Source organism: Oryzias latipes, chromosome 10 (genome assembly GCF_053564925.1).
Source record: "Oryzias latipes strain Hd-rR chromosome 10, Olatipes_Hd-rR_3.1".
Classification (NCBI taxonomy): domain Eukaryota; kingdom Metazoa; phylum Chordata; class Actinopteri; order Beloniformes; family Adrianichthyidae; genus Oryzias; species Oryzias latipes.
This window is the reverse complement of record NC_136246.1, coordinates 24,928,054-24,936,988: the sequence shown is the minus strand read 5'-3', so window position 1 is coordinate 24,936,988 and position 8,935 is coordinate 24,928,054. Positions and strand designations below refer to the sequence as shown.

General features: G+C 37.6%; 1 long non-coding RNA gene across 1 annotated transcript; it reads left to right on the top strand.

Moving 5' to 3' along the window:
• The first annotated feature begins 923 nt into the window (after positions 1-923).
• LOC144994758 (uncharacterized) lies at positions 924-7,887 on the top strand. The gene is made up of 2 exons (XR_013658390.1): positions 924-1,912; positions 4,714-7,887. It is a non-coding gene; the product is annotated as an uncharacterized LOC144994758 (long non-coding RNA).
• The last annotated feature ends 1,048 nt before the right edge of the window (positions 7,888-8,935 follow it).

Here is an 8,935-nt window from a genome sequence, read left to right as displayed (position 1 = left end):
CCATCGGAACACTTGAGCTTTGATCTTCGCACCCAGACCTACTCAACACAGCCCTCCAGCTTCTCCTCACACTCTCCTTTCTGACTAAACTTATCTTTAATACCCAAATATCCATCTCCATCCCTCTCATCCTTCACTCCATTCCTCTGCACCCACATCATCCTTCTTGCAGGCCCACTTTCCTGCGCAGTGACCACGCACGTGTACTGCCTATTGCTCCCAAGATAATTATTAGTGCAGCGCTTTTAATTACAGTTTGCCCATCGATCAATTGTTGCATTTGTAGTTGGTCCCAATCGTCCAGTTAGTGTAGTGATGAATCACCTTTGGGGTTCTAAGCTGGTCATCTGTGGCTTGGATGCAAATTGTTCAAACCCTGGGATAGCCAAGCGCATCTGCGATGCTCACTGTGTATGTATTAATGCATAATGATCGGCATAAAAAGGTACATCAAAAAAGCACTAACTACAAAAGAGTAAGCTATAAAAGAGTCCTCCATGAAGAAAGATGCATTTTCTTTTTTCATAAAAAGATCACGCTTTCCACACCATGGCCGTCCTTATTTCCCTTCAACCCTACAGCCCATTTAAGATGCACTGATTTGCATTAATGAAAGATAATCTAGAAGTCTTTTAAGTTTTATTCTGTCCTATGGGAACATGAGAGAAGCTCATTTACACAAGCACACACAAGACTAACGCCACAAATCTGATGTTTCTGCTCAGCATGCAGAATGAGAGCTCCAGCACCTGCATCCTACTCCCCGCATCGTGCTCTCTCCCAACACTAATCCTGCTATAGGCTGATGCCCCTCCTCGTGAGATTAGGACCCCTGGCTTGGTGCAATATATTTAAATACATAAACACCCTCCCAATACACAAACTGTCACTGCATTACTAATATGCTTACCAGAGTTGTCAAATAGCTTCCGTTAACATCCCTATTGGGTTTCTTAAAGTAACTATCTAGTTACATACTTTTGATAGGAAGTTTGAATTAAATGAGTCATATTTTAGAGTGCGTGATTAGGTGAAAGATTGTAGGTAGCAAGTTTGTGGTGATGTGAGAAAGGGAGAACTCTGAAGCTACGTTCACACCGCCTTTGGAAATGCCTGTTCAAGCAACCACTTCCATTGAAAAGTGTATGTAAACACATTTTTTGCGCTTCAGTGTTCAAAACTCTCTTTTCATTCATAGCTACGCTCATTTTTAAGACTGAAGCAGGTTGAAAGTTAAACTAGGTTGGACTTTGATCAATCCGGGACTTGGATTTAGTAGTGATGCAAGGATGGTGTCCCCTTACCATGGGCAAAAGATGCATTCTTCAACGTGCATCACATCGCCGGTGAGAACATAGCTAAGCTAATGTCCAGAGCTAATCACTGAAAAAAGCAAAGACATAAAATTAAACAGTTATTACCACGCTGATTATCATGCAGGGATGATGGTGAACTACAAGGCCGAGACACTGAAGGGTGAAGAGTCACTGGGTGAAGTTATAACCACACATCAAACTAACAGCTAGTTTGAGCCTCTCCAAATGAGAAAGTGCCACAGGTAACTAAAGCCCACTTTAAAAAGAGGAGTTATGTGACCGTTCGGCTCTGTTTTGTGCACAGCCAACCTATTTGAATGTCCTTCCAAAAGCTGTCAAAGGCAAAATAAAGGTGCCCCCTCCACCCACATTTGTGCTAACGTGACTGTGGGCTGTGGTGTGAGTGTAATCTCATTACTTGTCTTGTTATTTAGCATAGCCTGTTGTGCTCTGATGTGCTGGCATTACTTTGATTAAAACAGGAACTGAGAACTGACTGAAGAAGGAGGAAAGACAAGAAGGCTTGAGGAGAGCAACAGAAAAGTATGTGTGTCGGAGGAAGCAGGAAAGACGTGGGCACTTATTGGTATTAAAAGGTAAACTTTGAAAGGCATCCATCTTTGGTGTAGATCAAACTTTTCATTCAAAGTTACTCAAGTGTTTGACTTTGATATGCCAGTGATAAATGAGCAACAGGGAAGAAAATGACTGGGCATTTTGCTGTGAAAGTTGAGGAGAAAAAAGGCCCTTTTGGCTTGAACCCGATGATATTAACAACCAAATAAATAAACCAAGAAGGTTTGCATATTGGAAAGCTGTCAGCTATAAGCCAACATTTGCTCACTTCCAGCTTGATGGAGAGCCTTCTTTCCCGTGCAAGCTCACTGACTCAGGGCCAATGAATCAGCCCAAGTGGACACATTGGCAGTTGTCATGTAATGATTTTCCATAGGGATTAGCTATGGTGGAAACAGTTCCACATGGAGGCCGACATCTTATACAGATACACACAAAGTGAAAAGACACAATGAAACAAGGAGTCAACTCACACTATGTGGCTTCTTTTATTTTTTTAACTAAACGTAGCTTAGGGTTCAGGTTTTGGCAAAAATGTAAATTTTAGGATTAAAGAGAAAGTCAGAATTGCATTTATGTATGTATTTGTCTTCATAGGATTATAATTAGTTCAAAAATAGTGCATTTCCAGTCCATAGTAATGGAAAACCCTTCAGTGCCATTGCCAATAGCAGCAAAGATAAGTTGCTTATAGACACGGCTACTAATTTTTTGTTTGTTTTGTTTTTATGGTCTACCCTACACCTTTAGTAGTTTGCATTACTGCTTATGGCATAATGTACCTTTCTTACAGCGATTAAGGCACCATATTTAAAAATCTAAATAAATAAAAAAATTGCCCAAAAGCGATTCATTCTTAAGTGGACATCTGTTTTGTAAGCCATAGGATTAAATTTAATGTGGCTTTGTTTATATCAAATATGTTTTTTCAAGTTTTAAGTTTGTGCACACACTGTGGTACTTTAAGGTGATTCACAGAGATGCAAAAGCTTTGGCAGCATGCATAGCCTACAGAACAATTAAACTAAAACAAAGTGCAATAAAAGACACTAAATGCATAAATACATGAAATATACATTGAATAAAACACAAGCAGCCAATATTTAAAAGAAAAGTAGAAGAAAAAAATGCACGGCAAAGCAAGGATGTGACTGTAAAACCTGAGTCTTATTATTTAGATGTGAATACTTTGAACAATATAGTGTTAATTTAAAGACATGCTAATTTATTGTTAATTTAAATAGTGTCTAAAATGCATCAACTCCTTCCTACTTTATTGTTCATGTTTTCAGGTTAGAAACTATGGGAACTAAACTGGAATAAGAGAACTGAAAATCTGTTGCAGAAATACAAAAATCTGAATGATCAAGACAGTCAATTTGTTGCAGTTAGTCTATCACAGCTTCAGAAATGAGCACATAACAGACTTTAACAGACAGGATAAAAAAAAAAATCACAACACAGCCAGCATCTGTCCCAACCACTGTATCTTATTCACAATCATAATCCCAGTGCTGGTTTAGAATATGCATGGGCCAGGATTTATGCAAAGCAAATTCAATTTCGAAACAATAAAGAAATTACCAATAATTTGAGATAACGCTCATTTCCTTTGACTTAAGATGCACAAATTACATAATATTAGAATACTTACCTTTTTTTAACGCTACTCATTTTTTGAAGAAAAAAACAAAATGAAAAAAAAAATGCCCAAGAACATTTTCCAGGGCATGTGAGAAGAATTCTTCACAATAATTAATTTTGAAATGTGCTTTCAAAGCTGTAAAAATGAGACATTTGCTATTATTTTGCTGAATAAGGTGGCACCTAAAAGTAATCTCAGCATTATTTTGTTACACATTCTCTCTGAAATGCAATTACTGAATAATAAAATAAAAGTTAGTTAAGCTTGACAAGCTACAGAAAGAATAAGGGTGACATGGTGTCTGCAGTAACGCACACACATAGATTATAGTTTTGTCCTTTTCTGTTAAATCTTGTCTTGAGTTGTCATGAGGACCAGTTTCTGACATGCATCACTTCCAATATAATTCCACTTCTTGACAAGATGAATTATAGATGAGTACATTCACAGCAACAGCAGAGTCTCTCACTCTCTCCCACCAAATCTAAGACTATTCTTTAGATGGTTAAAGTTGAACACAATAGAAAGAAAAACAACCAAAATCAAAGAAACCACACCTAGACCGATAAAGGCCGTAAGTGGGTGTTGTTCATTTTAAGATGTTGCTCTTACTGCTCTCTGTTTTAATGAGGCTGTAAATTGTGAATTGTCCATCATACCCAATGTTGAATAATATTTGTTAAATATGAAACATTATGTTACTTCATTGGGTGCCATCGTTCAGTGGATCATCCCTGGAATATCCCATCATGCAGTTTAATCGTAGCAACTCAAAGCATTTATACATGTGCTTAAAACATAACAGGTTAAATCAAGCCCCCATCTTACCTTCCTTTGAAGCCAATCCGGAAATACCAAAAATTGCAGTTCCTAAAAGGACCATCAGTGGCTGGTTTTAGAAAGGAGCAATTTCCAAACATTTCCATGTTTAAAATTATGAGTTTACAACAACAGAAAGCTACAGCCTGGGTGGATATTGAATTTTTTTTGGCTTCATTTTGTTCTTCAATAACTGGAGGGTGTTGAATAATTATGTTTTTTTGTGTTCTAAAAGACCACATTTCTCCATTCAAAGGTATATGTTTTATTTTTTATTAGTCAGTGGATGGACTTATAAAAGCACTTTCCTCTGTTAAATCCAGTCTGCCTTTTTCTGATTATCATTGTGCCTTACAGCAACTTCAGATCAACAAGCCAGAGCAATGATGAGTGTGGGGAAAAAGATGAGGAGGCATGTGCAAGCAGGTTGGAATGGGAGGAGAAAAGTTTCAGGTATGATATGTGACAAGAGTGTCAGTAAGAATGAATAAATGTTGGTGAGAGCAGCCATGTTGTTGAGACAGTGGCTCTGAGAAGTGATATGAAGCAGAACCTGAGGTATCAGAGCTGACAATGTTGAGGGACACTAATTATGTTGGTAAATGGATGCTAAGGTTGGAACTACCAGGAAAGGGGTCTAGAGAAAGACCAGAGAGGGGTCTCGTGTATGTAGTTAAGAACAGCTTTAGGGTAACTATAAGAATGGGGACGATACTAAGGATGGGGTTAGATGGAAGGCAATGGTTGTGTGGTGACCAACAAAAGCAGCAGTCGAGAAGTAAAGTAGAGCATTGTTGATGACCACTTTACCCTACTTTAATTCAGGTAAAGAAAAAAAAAGAAAGAAAAAAAAATAGTCATCAAGTGTGTAAGCCGGCTTAATCCCTTTTGGGGTTACAGGGATGCTGAAGTCTATCCCATCAACTGGTGGGTAAAGGTGAGGTACACCCTGTATAGGACTTCTTTTTAACACAGGGTGAAAAGTCTAGTTTCTTTCCTAGACCATTAATTGTTTGAGTGATTGGGACACTCGATATTTCTTTGTAGCCTTGTTTTTCCTGTTTAGGCCCAAAAAGGTATTTTCCTCTGTCTCTGTTTTCGCCTTCTCCTCCCCTACCAAATCTGTCTGTCAGCATTGTCACCATCCTGTACATCCAAGTCCATTTGACCCAGGCCATCAGGGAGCAACGCGCAGCAGTCAGGCTTAGAAATTGTTTTGTGATCAACACTCAATCCCTTGATGCCACTTGCCATGCATCCATCCATACACTCACATTCCTTTTCTTGACTTGCTTATATCCCATTCGGGATCATGGGATTTCCTGAGCCTGGTAAATGGATGAAGGCGGGGTACACCCTGCCTGTCTGCCGCAGGGCACTTGCCAAGCAGAGATTGTATTTACCATCATGTCAGTCTTTTTCCTAAAACAAGATGATAGACGTTTTGATGGAGCTTGATCTGATTAGCAGAATTATAACACATAGAAATGCACAGAAGCGGTTGCATTAAAAAACAAAACATAAAAAAGTGTAGTTTTCCTTTCTTATTTTGAGCCATCCTCAGCAAAGAGTTGTGTTAGACCTCGTTTGAGTAAAATAGCCTTTGCTGATCCTTGGAACAAGTCTCCAGTGATTAAAATAAAAATTCCTGACAAGTTTACATTAGCAGCTTCATATGAGCTTAAAGGGAAAAAAAAGAAAAATAAAACCTTGCTGAAGCGTTTGTATCCAGTAATTAAATTGACATTTGACAGTAACCTCTGCAGTTGCGCCCCTCAAGTGTGTGTTTCTCTATTTTAGGTAAACCGACAAGACATTGACTGTGCTGTTTTTAATAGTCAACTCAGGTTTGATGGATTGAAGTGAATTTTGAATTAGGTCAATGTCAATAAGAGCTTAATGCATTTAAAAAAAAAAAAAAAAAGCAAGGATACTTGGTGTAGAAATCTATAGTGTGTGTGTTTTTGCATTTTGGTTGGGTGGGGTGGAGGCCAGCATTAAATGTGTGTGTGGTTTGTTTTTTAAATGTGTTTTGCAGGGATGTGTGTGAATCAGAGTTCATGAAAAGGAGTGTTAGCTAATAGTAAAGATTGCATTGAAATACACAGTGCTGCACATACACACACACACACACACACACACACGTGTATATAGCGTACACAAGCGTGTGCTCCTTCAGCCAACCAATATATCATTATGCTCCCAGACCAAATGAGGCAATCGCTCAAAATTATTTGCATAAAAACTAATGAAATATTACTGGGTAAAACTCAGTTGAATGTTAATTACAAAGGTAATGCACTATTTGCTGATTAATGGATTGTCTCTCTTTTAGGCAAGAGATGCTACAAGCGAGTAGATGATCAGAGTGAAGATGACAAAAAAAAGTGGTTCCACTCAACGGAGGTAAGCAGGTGTGTGGAATATTTATTGCTAGGGAAAGAGATTTAAGATGGGGGTTGCAAGGAGAGGAGAGGAGATCCATTGTTCAGAGGCAAGCAGTTGTTTTAAGTTCAGTGGACATGGTCACACACCACAAAGTCTTGTTTCACTGCAGTGGGTGAAATGAAAATGCATTATTCATTCATAGGTCATTAATTATGAATCCACCAAATGCAGGATGGGAGGTGTGAAGTGTTGAAGTCAAAGCATTTTTGCTGAGGATACACATTACATATTTTATCTGACTGGTCGACCTCGGGTTTCTAACAAGCTCCCTTTGATTCCGAAGAGTTATGGCAGTCATAACAAAGAAGAATAAGGGAAATACACATATTTTCAAAGAGTTCACCAACTCAAAATAGATTAAATATTTGAAAACAAACATTGATCCTCATAGGGAAAAAACAAATGGAGCCATTGTTTGGTTCAGTGAAGCGTTTTGCTTTTTTTTTTTATTAACAACACCTTGCTTTTTATTAGTGAGAATTGGTGATATGTTGGATCGATTTCTCAAGAATCCACGAACTTTCATGTTTCCACAGGAGGCCTTCACACACCACAAATACTTGTTTGATTTTTTTTTTTTTTTACTTTTAGTTTAAAACCAAAGAGGAAGAAAAAGACTTAGACAAAGTTTCAAAAGGTACACATGTTTGGGATTTGTATGGCTACATTGAGACATCATAATTTTGACTCGTCAATAACAATTTAAAAGAAGATTTTATTTTCTCAGAATAAAATGGATTTCTATGTTTTCAGAAAAATTAGGTTATTAATAACAAAATAAAAATGTCACCCTTAAATGGTTCAAACTGCTATATTTTGAACTATATTCATTGAAATCCAAATAAACATTTCAATTCTAAAGGAATTCAACCCATTAGATGGTTTGCAAGTACTTCTTTTACCATTTGCGGATTTTCTTTAATTCATTTTTAGGTGTGTATACACATACATACATCTGTCGGTCGGTCTTTTGTTTTTTTTAGGCCAAGCTTGATGCTGGGGTTGCAACTTCCTAAAACATTTTAAAAATTGAGTCACTGTTTCAAAACTACGACGGAGTTTTAGGGCCACCAAAAATAAAAAGTAAAATTACGTGTTTTCAAGTCATTAATTTACGAGAAAAAATCGCGCAAATTTACGAGAAAAAAAACTCAAAAACAAAAGAAAAATTTACGAGATTAAAGTGAAAGTGAGCATACAGTGCAGCAGCAAGTAAACGCCATGCAGAGCAGACCGACTAAACTCAATTGAACAGGTGAGCTGAATGTTTATTGATAATGTTGCAAATGTTTGGAAGGTCATTTGTTTGATTTATGATTTAATAATGTTTTATTTATTGATGGGTGGTTTGCAGGATCTCTGCAGCCCCTTGATGAAGAAATCCGTATCCCTGCAGGCACCTGTCCACTTGAATCCTTTCTTCCTCTATAAGACAAGATCTCTACGTTTGTGTGTTGCTTCTGTCTGAGGAGGAGAAGGACTTTTTGGCATATTCATCGTTCTAATACCAATATAACAGACTACTTTTATTCCTCTTTGTTGTTTTATGTTGAAACGGGACGTTTCATGTGGAGGACGTAGCTGTTTTCTTCTGCATTGGTGTTTGGATGACAGGATCATTACATAAGGTGAAAAATTAACTTCAGGTTATGTGAATGAAAAGGAAAATAAAGGCTGCAGCGGTCCTCTACACCCAAACGTGTCTCTGAGGTCTTTATTTTACATATGAAACTCCGCTTTACCGACACCAAACCCCAGAAAGCCGGTTCCACTGAAAATGATCTGATTTTCAGTCGCCAAAAGGTTCCGAATCTCTTTTCCTTTTTTTTAACCTATCGAGAAATAAAGCTTTACAAAATGCTCCACATATTCCACATAATGCTCCACATAATTTAAAAGCTGACTTTCTTTCTCGTAAATTTACGACGTAAAAGTCGTAATTAAAAACAAAGGTTTTTTTTTGTAAACTGGCCCTAAAACAACTCTGATAGTTGCTTGAGCATAAGTATGGATGCAAATAGTGCATCAACACTTGTCCACTACAAATATGTTGTTGGCACTGTACGCATTAAAACACTTTAAAACCTACTCCTACTATATGAAAATCGTATTGTGGGTGCTTTCATCATGT